This window comes from Indicator indicator, chromosome 1 (assembly GCF_027791375.1).
Source record: "Indicator indicator isolate 239-I01 chromosome 1, UM_Iind_1.1, whole genome shotgun sequence".
Classification (NCBI taxonomy): domain Eukaryota; kingdom Metazoa; phylum Chordata; class Aves; order Piciformes; family Indicatoridae; genus Indicator; species Indicator indicator.
Window position 1 is genome coordinate 44,778,685 of NC_072010.1, and position 16,253 is coordinate 44,794,937.

Here is a 16,253-nt window from a genome sequence, read left to right on the forward strand (position 1 = left end):
TTTCGTAAACATCATATGGGTTGAACAGGAAAGAAGGAAGGACAGTTGCTTTAATGCAAGTTAGGATGTTTTTGTCTCTTGGGGTTTTTTTTTAGTAGTGTAATTGCTTTCTCACCTTTTTGTCCCTTGCTCTAACACATCAAGGAAATTCCTCATTTGAGGAAAAAATTGAAAGCATTAAATTGCCTTTTTTTACTAAGGGCCTAAATTGTTAAGGCTTGTTGCTGAACCCTGTGGTCATACTTCACTGAAATTGTAGTTTCTAAATATTTTCTGTACAAAGACACAATATGTCTTTGATATTTGTAGTCTTCCTGCCCTTCAAGACTTTCTTACAAAACTGTGATGAAGCTGTGTGAATGAAGAACTGTAAATTCAAATATTAGTCGCCTTAGTTTAGTTGTCAGCTTTTCTTGTATATAATTTGCTGCCTTTCACACTTTAGCTATTATTTTCTGTTTCAGTCGTCCTTTTACATGGTAACTAGTTACAGCAAAAAAAGGAACATTAACTCTACTAAAATTCTGATATCTGCAAGCTGGTCAGGTAGAATTCTTTTGCTCCTGGTAGGCATTCATCAACTTCCTTGCCTTTGGAAGATATGACTTGAAGAGCATGACTTTGTAGAAGCGAATTACTGTCTTTTGAAGAAGTGTTCATGTTACCATGTACACATATCTCAGTCCTCAGTCTGATTCACATTTATGTGAAAACAGCTTTATACACAACAGTTAGAGTCTGTAACAGTCTGTCATCTTTCAGGGTTGCTCTCATTAGAGAGTTCTACTGAGGAAAGAATTTATCTCCCTGTTAACATTACATTTAAGAGGACACTTGCCAGACTTTTTACTGAGTCAAAGAAGTGTTATCTCTGGTATTTTCTTATACCAAAGGATACTGAAAATCTATATTCATTCTTGACCTTTGAAAATGAAACAAGTATCCCTTGAAGATCAAGTTTTGCTTAGTGTCTTTGGGCAATATTATCCCCTTCTTAAATTCCTAGGATTGATTGGGAACTCTTGACCTTTAAAATGCGTACTTCCATAGCTTAACTAAGGCAGTTACACTTGGAGTATTTCAGGCTGAAGCCGGGCAGCAATCAGCAGCAGTACAAGGTGCTAACTCTCGGGGGACGGCATTGCTAGCGGAAATGGGCAATACTTAGGAATTATGGAAGAGTGGTGTGTATTGCATAAGCTTTCAGCAGTAGAAGTAGGTACAGCTCCTGACAGAAGCTAGACCCTCTGAAGCTCTTTAAGCCCTCTGCTGACAGCAGAAGAACCATCAGCTTTGTTCCACAGAGTCCATTTTGCAGAGTTCCCTGCATTTTTTCTCACAAGTTTTGCATAATAGTAAATACCTTTCTTTTTCTTTTTTTTTTTTTTGAGAGAGAGAAACCTTATGACATTGAAACTAGGTTAAAAATAAATAGTGAATTTTAATCAGCTTACCCTTTAAAGGGTGAAAGGGACTGAAAAAATGAGCAAATTCTATCCCCATGAAAACAGGAAATGGAAGTAGTATTAAATGCAAAAAGTTGGGATTGATCGTGAAATAGCTTTTACTCAGAAACTTACATGTTTTCATAGACTGTGTGCCCTTTTGAAGATACTACAGAAATAACCACTGTAAGAGAGAATGCTGCATTGATTGAAGCAATAGAATCAACTTTGTTTGACCATGAATAATTGAAGTCTTTGTGTTAATGCTTCTTTTAAGGAGTAGTGGATTAGCAAATGTAACTTAATTGCAGGAAAAGTCTTATGGATGGAATTTATGACTGTATTTCAATGAAAGTCTTTTCATTTTTCCTTTTGGTTAAATAGAAGAAGGATTACTTGGATTATTCATCATTGCAGCTGAAACTGTTAGCAATTCCCAGCGCTCCTCTTTATCATGATTTTAGAGATACATACTGCAGCATGCAATACTTTCTTTTTGCTTTCTTATTCAGTTCTTTAGAAGCATTTATTTCTTTGTGCATTATTAGATACAGCCTGGCAATGTAGTGCTTGATGAGAGAGTTGTCATCTTGAATGTATATGTAGATTTTAAACAGGATTGTTGCTAAAGTGCAGTGGTCCTTTCTAAAGGAGTAAGAAATATTCTCACCTAGTTCTTTCCAAGACCTCAAGAAAGGGTCGTTTCTGTGCCCAAGCTTTCTTGTGCCACACATACAGGAGACTTGTCACTCTACGTTTCACAGGCCTATGGTTACCAAGCACGCAGCTCCCAGTGCCAGTGGAGCTGTGTAAACAGATTCACAAGCTGTCATCCAAAGCTATGTGTAAGATGTTCACACAAAAATTAGTATCACTCATCTCTGTGATGCTGTAGAAAGCGTAGGCAAGGAAAAGAATACAGTATTTTGGTGCAGCCTGTTCAGTTGTCACCTTTCATTCTTTTGGGTTAAATTACTTTAGGATATAAGTAGAATTATAGTGAGTCTTTTTTCTTGGATATTGGAAAGGAAACATGCTGCAAGGATGCCTCAGTCCTTCTTTACAAATACTTCATCAGAGATCTCTGTTCAGTTCTCAGGTACTGTCCAGACAATTCCTAAGAGATCATTAGGCACCACTTCTTGTACATTAATCTTTAGTTTACTAATTTATTACTTAAATACTAAGTCCCCAAAATCCGCTCAGTATTTGTAAGTAAAGGAGTACGTGCCTGAAAGGAACAACTAGCAGTAAAGGGACTAATACATCAGTGACTTGAGCCTTACTGAATTACCACATTCTTTGTCATTTTGTGTCATTTCTTCCATTATTGCAGTAATTAACTCTGCAGAATTGCATTTGTTCCATTCAGCAGGGAATGGAGAACAATAACAGTATTTAGCAACAGCAGGAGGGAGCTTACCTTTCTTTCTCAACCCTGTAAAATCTCTGCAGGCTAATCTCAATGCACAGCTAGGGTGCCCTCCAACACAATGGAGACTGACTGAAACCTCCCTTAGGGAAAGCTAAGGGAGCTGATTAGATCTGTTGTCAATGAACACCAAATGCCCAGTCCTATGAAATATAGTGGGTTTTCATTCAGATGTGCCATTTCAAATCTGTACAGGCTGAAACCTTTCTCAAATAGTTTTACACCATAATAGTAATTCTGAGATAGCTGAATGACTTAAAAACAAATACAGACTATTTTCAGTACATTCAGCTCTGAAGTTACAAAGAAACAAACTGTGTAAATTCTCACATTTCCAGATGCAGTAACATCAAGAATCTTTGATCGGTCACTATTATTCTTTTGTAGTTGTACACTGAAATAATATATATAGAATCAGAATCAGTCAGGGTTGGAAGGGACCACAAGGATCATCTAGTTCCAACCCCCCTGCCATGGGCAGGGACACCTCACACTACATCAGGCTGGCCAGAGCCTCATCCAGCCTGGCCTTAAACACCTCCAGGGATGGGGCCCCAACCACCTCCCTGGAAAGTACATACTCATTTATAACATCAATGTGTTTACATTATTTGAGTAAAATTGTTTTTAATACAAAGCAAAATACTTTGAACATCCATGTTCAAGGTGCTTTAGGTCAATAATTAAATTAATCTTGCCTACTCTTGAAATTAATTTTATTTCAAAATATAATGGTTACTGTCCTGCATCAACAGCAACATAGGAAGGACATGGACCTGATGGAGAGGGTCCAGAGGAGGGCCATGAAAATAATCAGGGGGTTGGAGCACCTCTGCTATTGAGGACAGGCTGAGGGAGCTGGGGTTGTTCAGCTTGGAGAAGAGGAGGCTCTGGGAAGACCTGATAGCAGCCTTCCTGAAGGGAGCCTACAGGAGGGATGGAGAGAGACTGTTTACAAAGGCCTGCAGTGACAGGACAAGGGGCAATGGCCTCAAACTAGAGAAGGGCAGCTTTAGATTGGATATCAGGAAGAAGTTCTTCACTATGAGGGTGGTGGAACACTGGAACAGGTTTCCCCCAGAGGTGGTTGAGGCCCCTTCTCTGGAGATGTTCAAGGTGAGGCTCGAGGAGGCCCTGGGCAGCCTGATCTAGTTGGGGATGTCCCTGCTCACTGCAGGGAGGTCAGACTAGATAACCTTTGGAGGTCCTTTCCAGCCTGGACCATTCTATGGTTCTATGAATCTTCTTCGGGGGCTTGGCTGATCTACTGTTAGATTCATGACAGGAAGTGCAAACTCCCCATGGGCCAGCAGTGGACAGCACTGGCATTTACTAATTTGAGTAAGAGTCCTAGGTTTAATTAAAATGCACACTACCTTTAATATGCAAGCTTCCAGATTTGCTGCATGTTTCTGGAAATAGGAATGGCATATCCACCTTCTCAGCTCTGTTTTATATTATTCTTTCACGTAAGAGATTTTCTAGTTTTTGATTACCACTTCTGATTTCTGAAAACATAAATCAATAACCGTAAGGTTCTTAAAACTCTGCTTGGGTGCGACTTTGGTACCAAAAGTATAGATAGGACAGCATTCTCAGTCATCACCTAGACCTGTCCTAGTCATGGCAATGCTAGCTCCTACTTCTACACAGAGAGATGACAGTACCCAAAGTGCTTCACTCTCTATGAAATACCAGTTGTTTAGTTTAGTAATAGGAAGTGTGATCCTGAACATGTTATTTATTGGACCAGAAACCAGAGCTCAGCGTGAACAGGACTGTCAGGGCTATTGGTTTCACAGTGCTCTGTAGTCCTTACACTGCTTCTGTGAGAAATGTTACTGTTTCCTTCAAGGGCAACAAGGCTGGTGAGGGGTCTGGAACACAAGCCCTGTGAGGAGAGGCTGGAGGAGGTGGGGTTATTCAGGCTGGAGGAGGCTCAGGGAAGATGTTACTGCTCTCTACAACTACCTGAAAGGAGGTTGTAGCCAGGTGGGGGGCAGTCCCTTCTCCCAGGCAACCATTGACAGAACTAGAGGACACAGTCTCAAGCTGTGCCAGGCGGGGTTTAGGCTGTATGTTAGGAAGAAACTCTTCACAGAAGGAGTTACTGGCCATTGTAATGGGCTGCCAGGGGCAGTGGTGGAGTCACCATCCCTGGAAGTGTTTAAAAAAGGACTGGATGAGGCACTTGATGCCACGGTTTAGTTGATTAGATGGTGTTTGGTGATAGGTTGGACTTGATCTCGAAGGTCTTTTCCAACCTGGTTAATTCTGTGATTCCTCAAAGTGCTAGACAGGATTGAATCTGATCATCCCCATTGAGTGTTCACAGTAGTTAACTTTGGGCAAGGTAATGATGGGAGTATTTCTAAGGAAAGGAGTGACTTTCAGCCCTTCAGCTTTGGAAAGAAACGTCTAAGAAAAAATTCAGAGCTTCTGGTCTATTAGGTTGAAGCATGTTCTACAGCCTATGTAAAGCTCCTAAGTACTGGCAGCATAATGAATTTAATATATGCCTCTTCCTTCTCCATTTTATCATGTACTGGTTTTCTACTCTTTATTTATCACATTCTTAAGCACCTAACTTCAGGAAACAATAGGGCATCTTAAACAACTTAGAGAATATGGATACCATGACTACTTCAACGCAACTTTGCAAAGGTTAGCACGTGTTTTTCAGTTTTTATGTTGCCAGTAAGTGTAGATTTAGTCCAATGAAGCTAATTAGGGGGCCACAGCATTTGATGGAGGATGGATATTTTAAAATATAACACACACACTGTCTCTCAGTGTGGTTGAAAGAATCACTGGCATGAGACTAGTTTAGTGCTACCACATTATCCTTGGGATAAAGAATAGAGAGATTTTTCGTTCTTCTTAAATTAGATACCAGGAAAGACTATTGCCACTGCTTCAAACCATAAGTCACCTGGATTTGAAGTGATGCAATGTTTCATTGCAAAATGCTTCTGCTGATAGAACAGTGGACCAAGCTGGTCTAACCTACTGTGATTAATAACTACCTCATAGGGGAATTTCACTATGTTCAAATAATTGGTTTAATGTAAGATTTAAAATAACAGGGATGACTGCTGATGTGGTATTGATAAAAGACAGTTTGTGCATTTTCAACCTGCTTTATTCACATGGTCAGGCAATGCTAACATGAAGCCAAAAGAAAAGACGTAACATCCTCTTTGTCTTTTCCACTTTTACTTCTTTTCCTTTTCAGTGAAGTAATATCTGAATACAAAACCTAAAATACGAAAAATATTAGTGCTGCATAGTAAACCACTTTAAAATATGTAGAACAAGGTTTTATTTTGGTCCTGCCAAAATGCATGTTCTAATATTAGTTTGTTTCTCCAGTGCAGTAAAATATAGAATATTTTTTTCCACAGGTTGCATGAAGTGATGTAGTATCTTATGACAACTTGTACCCAATGCTGTGTGCCAGATTTTTGAATCATTAGACCTTACTCTTGAAATGCACAGAAGAAGATTTTCTAATCGCTAAAAAAAAGCTTTGTATTTTGTTACTCTACAAAGTTACTGATACGCAATCTAGGAAGAAAGAAGCCTTGTTTTGTTAAAAGATTGGATCAACTTTTCCTCTCCTTTATCTTATTTATATCTGTCAAGCAGCGCAGGGATTAAAACGTGTTGTTAAAGTCTTGCTTCATCCAACTTGCCACATGAGTTGCGAGTCCGTGCGTAAGCACGCTCTGTAGCTTAACTAAGCATGTTGTGAACCGGTCAGGTAAATGACTTTGAAATGGGCTACAACTCATGACCTGCAGTTTTCCATGCCATAACACAACAGACACAGACCAAGACTTCGTTAAGTCACCCAGCAACAGGAATATTTAGGAATCAAATGTGAACATGGCAATATATAAATATTTTTATCTAGAGCTGCTCTGATATCTATATATCTATATAATTAAAATGAAGAAAGATTTTTGATTGGTCTCTTGATCTGACAGTAAAGATTTTTTTTTTTTACTTATATTTTTTAAATAGTTTTTGAAAAGGAATAATGAGAAAATGAACATTAAAAAAAATGGTTAGTATAATACAAGTGAAAACTAGCTAAACTGGTTGTAACAGATGACTACTATTTAAATCTCTCTTTTTGGAGAATGGTATCTTTAATTACCTGAATAAATGAATATCCTCATAATAAGTGTAGAATAAAGCTGGATGGAATATTTTACTGACTATTATGTTGCATATTTTTTCCAGCATGTTTTGTAGAAAATTATGTAACACCTTAAGCTCCAAGTCCCAATATGCTAATTAAGTGTTTCGTGGGTTTCTCACTGAAAAATTACTTCCTTCTGTTGATCGAGCTGTAAGTACTTTCAGAAAGGCAGAAAATAATGAAGGGGGGAAAACCAACACTGTATTAATTGTTCAACTATGTTTTGTATTATTTAACATGATCTACTGCTTGATGTATGTCTGAGAACTGAAACTAAAAGCATTCTAAAGGACTTTGAACACATCTGCAGCTCATGGGAATAATACAGTAAACTACACTAAGGGGAGATCTGTAAGGCTGCCCTATGTCATTGGACCTTCTGTAGCATTTGGTTTGACTTTTTTTTTTTTTTTAATGGACATCTTACATCATTTCTTTGAGAAGAGAGACGTTTCTGTGTTTCATTGTTCCAATGTTGGCAAATCAGTCATTTTCTGACTACACCTTGCCTAAGTCAATGAAGCTAGACAAATTGTGTGGAGGCATTTGTTTCCTTGATGGGAGGAGTTCATCATGAGGCAAGCTGAAACCATGAAGGGGGGGGTGCATCTGTGTCATTTCCTTACAGTGCACAATGAGAAATACAGATAATTCTCCATCCAGCAAGAGGAATATTGTTACCAACTCTGTAAGCCCCAAGGTGAACAGGAGATAGGATGCATGTGCAGACATGTTTTATCAAGGTTGATCAGCCTTCTCGTAGTGGAGGACAGGAGCCTATGAGGTTGGTAGCATTTGGCTTATTCATCTTATCAGTCAACTTCTGATGGCCACTAAATGCAGCAGATGTTCTGAGTAGTTTTTAGCTTCTCTGTTGGTTCCAAATATATTCTTCTGGAATTTTAAACATTCTCTTCACACAATTACATTCCTCTTCTATGGTGTAACTAGGATGAAAAATCAAGTACACCTTCAGAAACTTTTACGGGAAGAACCTTTCAAACTCCTGACTCACCCTTCTAACTGCAGCCTGAGGTTGGTTTTTGTAATCTCTACTTTGTTGTCATTCCTCCTGACAAGTGACATCCAGTTATTTATCTCGCTTACTGGAAGATGTTTAATGTATTGTCAGTGGAGGTCAAACCTCACTTCGTCTTGAGGCAGATGCATAGAAAATCAGTATCTGCTGTTGACATTTTTTTAAATTACTTGCTTGTTCCCAGGCTGCTTCTTAAAAAAAAAAAGAAAAGTGTCGATCAAGCTTCCAGAATATGTTGAAGAAGATAATGGTCATCTGAGTAATTACCCTTATCATTAAGAAAAGAGAGAATCCTCTTGTAATTTCAGTATCTTCCAACTGACTGAAATTTTCCCTTTGTTGCCACAGCAGCCATTTCCAATAACAGAAGGGCTGGTTCCTTCCTATGGGGATATTTTTTTTCTCCCCAGAGGCACGCAGTTTGGAAAGACAGAAGATACTACCTAATTCTTTGTGCTCCATTCGGGGGTCCTTTGGAGAGTTCATGGAATTGGGATGTGCAACAGCAAGAATGTAGCAATAAAACCACAGCTCACTTAAATTGAGAGCTCCTGAACTATGGTGCATGTGACATTAGTGCTCTGCAAGCTGCTCAGAACATTGATGATCCTCAAGCAACCTCAATTTGTGAGACTGATCAAGATTGAAATTGTCCAGATTTAACTCCAGCTATTCAACATTTAACCATGGTATATCTTTATCTGATAGCTTAAAGAATCCATTCACAAGAGTTTTTAGGCATCTATATTACAAAAATATTTTAAGCATGTACTGAAAAGGTCCTTCTAAACAGCTGTCAGTATGTGAGCTTGTGTTCATGCACCATTAGGACTCATTAAGAGGTAATTAAGGAAAGCAAGCCTGTTGGTAATCAGTTTTAATTCATTATACCAGCTTTTTATTTCTGATGAGGAAAAGAAAATTAAAAACAAAAAGGCCATCAGAAGCAATGACTGAAAAACACCTCAGTTTACTGCATGGTCAATACAGAATTAAGGTATTCAGAGGGAAACAGTGTCTGCCTCCATCTGTAGGCTTAGCTTTCTCCATTGTGTATACACCAACTGTTTCAGGAGACACTGCAAGGCAGTGTAGGCTCAGCCAAGTGTGAGAAAGTAGATTTCAACCCCCCTTGAACTGTGAATGCTAAAAAGCATAGAGCATTGCAGTAAAACACCCTCACCAGTCCTAGTTGCAGTGTAAGAGTTCTACATGAGGTTCACTTGGTTTGGCATCTAAGATTTACATCCTTCTTGGCCATGTGAGGAATTATCTTGAGCTAATTAGCCATTTTCAAGCCAAGAACCTTTTTGTGTCCTCATATATATTTAAACTGGAAGACCTGTAGTTTAGAAATATCCAGTGTACCAAGAAATCTAGGAATTTGTTGTTTCAGTAGACAGATTTCTCACCTTCATACTTATCCCCCATGCTTTATCTCCTCAATAAATTGATCAATTTTTATGTTTTCTTTAAAAAAATGTAAATAACTTGTTGTTAAAAAAAAAATCCCATGACAACCTTATACACCAACCCAGCAATATTTAATTTGAAAAATGTTAAAACTTGTCAATTAGGAATTTAATTTAAAATATAGAATCACAGAATGCTAGGGGTGGAAGGGACCTCAAAAGATCATCTAATCCAGCCCCTCTGACAGAGCTGAATCAGGAATTTAATTTAAAATGTTGAGTTGAATCAAGTGGTATACTTTACAAAAATACATTTTGTATAAACTCTGTGAGCTTTTGTGACCAACTTTATTCAAAGGTCTTGTTTTTTTCACAAGCCTATACTGAGTGGCAATTATTTTATTATCTTTCTCTTTTAATAAATCTGCACATGGACTATTCACGTTGAGCTGCTCAAATTAATGTCACAATACAAATTTAAAATTACCTGTATAATTTAATTTACATTTTCTTTCAAGTATAGTTTTTAACTCTAGTGTTCTTAACAGCCTTCCAGAACATGTCTAATATTCTAACAATTACTGAGCATTAATCCTGAAAGCTCACTGACCAGGTCTTTTAAAATTCCTGGTGTGAAGTTATCCAGACATACTCATCTAACACCATTAATAGTAGCTGGTTTAATATGCTCTTGAATTACTGTTGAAATGGAAAATATTTTGTCATTATATGATACAAATACTTTTCCCACTCTTTTCCCAAATACAGCATGGGAATACTTGGTGTGTTTCTTTTCTCCTTGCTTATCAACACTTCTACATATTTTATCTAAAAAGAGCTAATTGTTAGAGTTCTTAATACATTTCATGGACTTTTTTTAGATGCTCTTTTCAATGCGGGTCATTGACTTCTTAGGCATCTTTCTTCCTCCATATTATTTTTCCATAATCACTGCCATCAAAGTTATATTTGCTGTTACTTTTCCCAGCTGTTGGGTATCTATAATTATAACTGCTTTACAGAATGCCCTCCAAAGAGGCAGAAGGAAAGAGGCCGTTCTTTTGAGGAAGGCTTTTGTTTTGACTAGCTTCTGGGGCTTGTACTCACCTCACTCAGGCTCTGCCTCATTATTCACTGGTTGCTACTGAAGTCTACTATTTATTTCAGCTTTGTCAAATTTTAGCCCGTTTAAATCACTGAATCTTTTTATTTCAGTTCTTTCTGCTGATTACAGGCAGTATGGTTAAATAATCATTTTGGGATGGCCACCAAAAGCTTCCCTTTCTTTAACCAGTTATCAGATCTGATTATTATAAACTTGTCTAGTGCAGAATTCCCTTATGCCAGATGCAAGATTGTTTGAGTAGAAAGACTACTGCTTAATTTCAGAAATTGTGAAGACATTAGTGCAAATAGCCTGAGCTCTACTGCTTCACCACTAAGGGTATAGTGACATGACACACTGAAATATAGGTTCCTACCCTTACTCTGAATAGTTCAAGTACCACAGAGAATATAACCACACAGGGTCCTTAGCTTCTCTGGGTAGGAAAATGGTCTGTCTGGATTTGAAGTGCTCCCAGTATTACAATAAGCAGCACATTGAATCCTGCAGATATTATGCTCTTAAGTCCCCAGGATCTTCTTTCTGCACATTACAGGCAGTTGATTAAGATGCTGATCTTTTCTTCCCTTGCTTGAAAGAGTGCAGCATAAGAAGGTGAAGGAATTTTTTCTGACCACATCCCTTAATTATTTTTGCTCTCAACGTCAGGATTTAGTTCCAAATGAGTATTTGCTGTCGTACCTCATTATGCTCCCAGGGATTGTTAAACAAGTAGCATGTCATTGCTTTGATGCTCTCCTAGCTTGTCCAGCCAGACCATTCTCTCTGCCATGACCAAGTCTGTAAAGGTTCCATCTCCCAACTGGTGGACCAGTATTTCACAAACCCCAAACCACTCTACATTATTTCTCTAATCAGGAGATTTCAGACAAAACATGCAAGTGTGTCACTTTTACAGTTAGCATTTCTTAACAAATTTTCAGCATAAACACTCTGGAGCCAAAAATACTTTCTTCAGTAGTAAAGAATGTGGTTTTGCCTCATATAATCAAGCAGTTAAACATCAGCATAGGACACCCCATTGCTAACAAATGCTGCCAACAGCATTTGTTTTTATAAAGTGGGCACTCTCTGTGTTGCATGGGGGAGGTAGAAGGAAAGAGTGGTGATATCTCCCACCAAACTTCCAAGTGACAGGCAAACCACCTTTCCAAAAACCATGAATCTTATTTTCTAAGTACACATTTTAATTAATCTTGTGTAATTACCCCCATGCACAGATTTCCATCTGCACTAGTAGTACATAAATAATTAAATGACATGCTTAAGGAGCATGATGTTGTAGTTTCTGGCCCTACTGTGCAACAAGTCAGAGCTGAGCAGCTGTATGACAAAGGATAAAAATACAGGAAACACTCATCTCCTAAAGCTGAGTCAGTGACCTGGTGTTCTCAAAAAGGCTGTTAATAAACAGCCTCTAGTTCAGATATATGTTAGACCTATAGAGGTAAACAAATGGGACTAGAACTGTAACAAATTTTTTGTACTTCCTCTTCTCACATGGGCTGCAAATGTTCGAAATGCACCTGAAACTGAGAAATGCAAGACTGTTACCTAAAGTTATTCAGACTCCTTCAAATCTGTGTGCAGACTGGGTTCAGCTACTGAATAAGATGTCTTGTTTTCTCCAGACAGGTTGATGATTCTTAATCCAAGAATTCAAGTAATGAGCAGTTGAAGTTTCCATCTTGAAGCATCTGTTCCGCCAAGTCAGCACTGGTCTTGATAAATAGCAAATCAGACTGATGCATGCAAGTGCATACACACATGCTTAAGTTAAACTTGAGGGAAAATACTTGAACAGATCTCTGCATAGACAGATTTATATAATTAATCTGTAATTATGTTCTATAGACTGCAGACTGACTCAGTCAGGTCAAAACACAGAAAATGCAGACATGGTAGGATCTTTACCTGTTGCTGGGAAAAAAAATTGAGAAGTTAGTTGTGGGTTAGTTTACATACCTTCATTTAGTTGTCACAAACCTTCACTGCTATTCTAACTTACTCTCAACTTACAGGGAAAGACAAGCATGTTTAGCAAAAGGAGAAAATCAAACCACAAGTACAACTGCATCTGGCTGCTTTTAGTAATGTTAGCAAACTTCAAATATAACTTAAAAAGCTTCACCTCATTTTCAACTGTGCAATAGAGAAGCTTGTGTACACCACTCATTTTATAAAAGTCTTTATCAAACTTTGCAGTGGTGAGTCTCCCTTGGCCTGCAGAATAGAGGAATCAATTGGTTGGCAGTTTTTATAACTTTATATTCTAAAAGTCTGTCAAATCCAGTTCTCTGGTGCTGGAATCACTCTGTTGAGGAGGTTTCAACCTGCCATGATATGCCAATTCAATTCTAGTAACAAGAAATGTCAGGCTGGTTCAGGAAGGTATACTCTTCACTCCCTTCTTCACTTCCTTCCCTCTTCACTTCACTTCTTTGCAGCATGGCAAAGAAATCCTGAGGGACTCCACTGGGAACAGGAAGGTTTTACACAGCTGTCCTAGGGTACACTGGGGAGATGGCAAAAAAAGAACTCACCTTCTGTACATGCTTCACAACAAAGCCTTGTCCAAGAGATACTAGCAATATTCTCCCGATAGCAAGACTTCGCACACCAGAGCAGAAAGGTGAACTGGATGATTCCTGAAATGTTAAGAGGGGAAAGAAGTCAAGATGAAGTGTATTTTCACTCAAAATGCCAGGCTGAACTAATTAGGGAGTGCTATTTATTATTTCAGAATCACAGTATTTTTGGTAAAGTTAAATGAAAAATGGGAACCAGGCTTGCTTTTGCATAAGCTCCATAAGCTAACCATGAAATGGCAACAGCTAAGTCTATAGCAACAGCAATAGGCTGTCGTTTCATGATTTTTCCACGTTCACTTTAACAGAAAGTCACCCTGCTACATTCCTCGCTGTGGTGGTGCTGTATTATATAGCATGAGTGGCATTCACAAAGCCTATCATGAGTTAAAAGGGTACCTCATGGGTAGCGCAATTCTGTTTTCAGTAGGAAGTTAGAATGAGCTCATGCAGGCTCAAAAAATAAGGAGAATCAATTCTTCCCTTGGGGAGATGGAGTCTTATGGGTGGACAAAAGTACAGATGGCTACTGATTTTTGCAGGAGGAAACTTTATGTCCACTTCTTTAGTAAGTTTACGTGAGAAAATGAAGTGGGTATTCGCTGACTCACAACAGAGCTCTGGATGTCCTGAAAGCTCCTCAGATTATTATCAGGCATTGTCCTATGGCTTCAACTTTGGCTCAGTTCAGCTGAGGTCTTCTGGTTTCCCTTACCTCATTATTTTGAAACAATATGTCCACATCTTTCCACACCTTCCCTACTCCAAACAATGCATGTGCAAGGTCCTCATCAACTCTGGTCATTCTCCCTACCAGGACAGTGCAACCGAAGTACCTAAGTTTACCTTCCCTAAGAGGCATGTCTAGCAGAGATGATGGGTTAGGAAAGCAGAGATCCTGTCTCCATTCCATCTCTCCTCCCACCCATCCTGAACTCCTTTGCTCCCAACCCCTCTCCCACAAGGCAATGCTGTGCTCCACCATTGCCAAGCTTGAACCGCCTGGGACTTGACATTTGTTCTTGTTTTCTCCTGTCTCCCCTAATGGTTATAGCACTACTAAGCGAAGAGGAATGCACAGAACAAGGGAGTTCAAAGTAATTGAGTCTACATTCATTCAGAAAGCCTGGATCCTTGCCCGCTCAGAACCTGCAGCATTTACATAGTTTCAGAAAGTTTAACTCTTTTTCATTGAACCTGGCACTGCTCTTTCCAGCACAGAGTGTTGTTCTTTTCTTATCAGTGACCAAACACACTGAAAGGTGTCTTATACATATCCAGCCCCAGCTGCTTACCATTCACTCTGTGGGACAGTAACTAAAGCCGTTGAATTGTGCTTTTTATAAGACGCTCAGGGAACATTGCTGCAGAGGACTGATCACTTACCGAAACTCTTGAACATGTCTGCTGAAAGTCTTATTTACACAAACAGAACTGTACTGAGTTTAAAAGAACTTACTTTCAATTTTCTGCAGTAAATTTGTCTGTTAAGATGTAAACTCACTTCTAACTTGGTCTGCAAAGTCAGTGAAGAAACAAAAACGTTAAAAAATTATTGCACCTGTAAACTCCTATCTTTTTTTCTGATTATTAATTCTGAACAAACTCTCATTTCAATTTCATTTAGTAGATACTAATTGGCAGCTTATTACCACCTTCATAAAGTTTTGTTCAAACTTTTTTTTTTCAGAGAAAAAGAAAATCTAATAACAATGGAAATTCTTAAAATGGGCTTTTTTTTTTTTTTCTTTGGCCTGGATCTGAACATGCTTTTAGATTATCTGTAAACTAAATAATGCAGCTCTTCGTAAGTCAGATAAGAAGCGAACCTGAGCAAGAACAAGAGCTGATCTGACTTGCCTGTTTCTTAGTCACAGTAGAAATGCTAAAATAAAAAAAAAAATTAAAAAATCACCCTTTAAAAATTATACATTCATTATTAATCTTCCATTGACTGTTGCTTGACAAACGACTGTAGGACCTGTCCCATCATTAGCACAAAAACATGGTGATGAGAATGGATTTATTTACCTGCAGTTTAGACCTAATTATATCCCTTTGAAAAAGATTAAAACACATCGAGAGCAGCTTCTGTAAATGTTTTAGTACACACAGAACTTTACTAATTAACCTGCCAAAGCATTTGCCAGAGCAAATGTACATATTTATAAATGTACATATATAAAACAAGGCAAAACAAAAAAACAATTTTGAAATTATCTATTTATCATTCATTTAATCAGATGGAGGTAAAACATATAATTAAAGTATGCAAGTCTTAGAAACATTTCAGTTACTACAGCTATACAATTTACATGAATGTCTGAAATGTCTTACTAGTATATGCTGCCTAGCCCTATGTCATGCCTGATCTCAAAGACTTGAAGCCAAATTAATTTTCAGACAGCATAGCGCAGTATTACTAGTTTTGCATTTTAATGCTGTTGCAGAGCACTTTACTCTAAACCTGTTGTTTCAGAGGGTCTAAAACACAGTTCAAAGCCTAACTGGGTTGAAACAGGGTACATGGAGGGCATTCTAAAAGTAGTTAGAAGCATAACCCTAATATAGGGTTATGTGAAGGACGTTCATACAAAACCAAAACATGATTTTAAAATCTGTTGGCTAAAACACCTGTTACTAGAACTAGAGCAGGGAAAGAAATGCTAGTGATCAGTCTTTGGAAAAAGACACTGTATTTGCATACTGTATAAATGTGAATATATGGTAGTGCTGAATGGAAATTGGCCTGCATGACTTTAAATGCTATGCTGACTAGAGTAGCTGGATCTGCATTAGTAATAGCAAGCATCAAGCGGCTATATATTGCTAAACAGACAGTTTGTGTAAAGAAATGTTACGCTGAACTCTTTCCTGGTTCTGTAATTAGCTTTCCGCATGCAGGCTCTGAGACATCGTCCTCGCTGTGGACTGAAAGGGGAAGGACAGGAGTTCCAGGTTGACCAGAAAAATGCTTTACTACGTCGAAAAAAAAGGCCTTGTC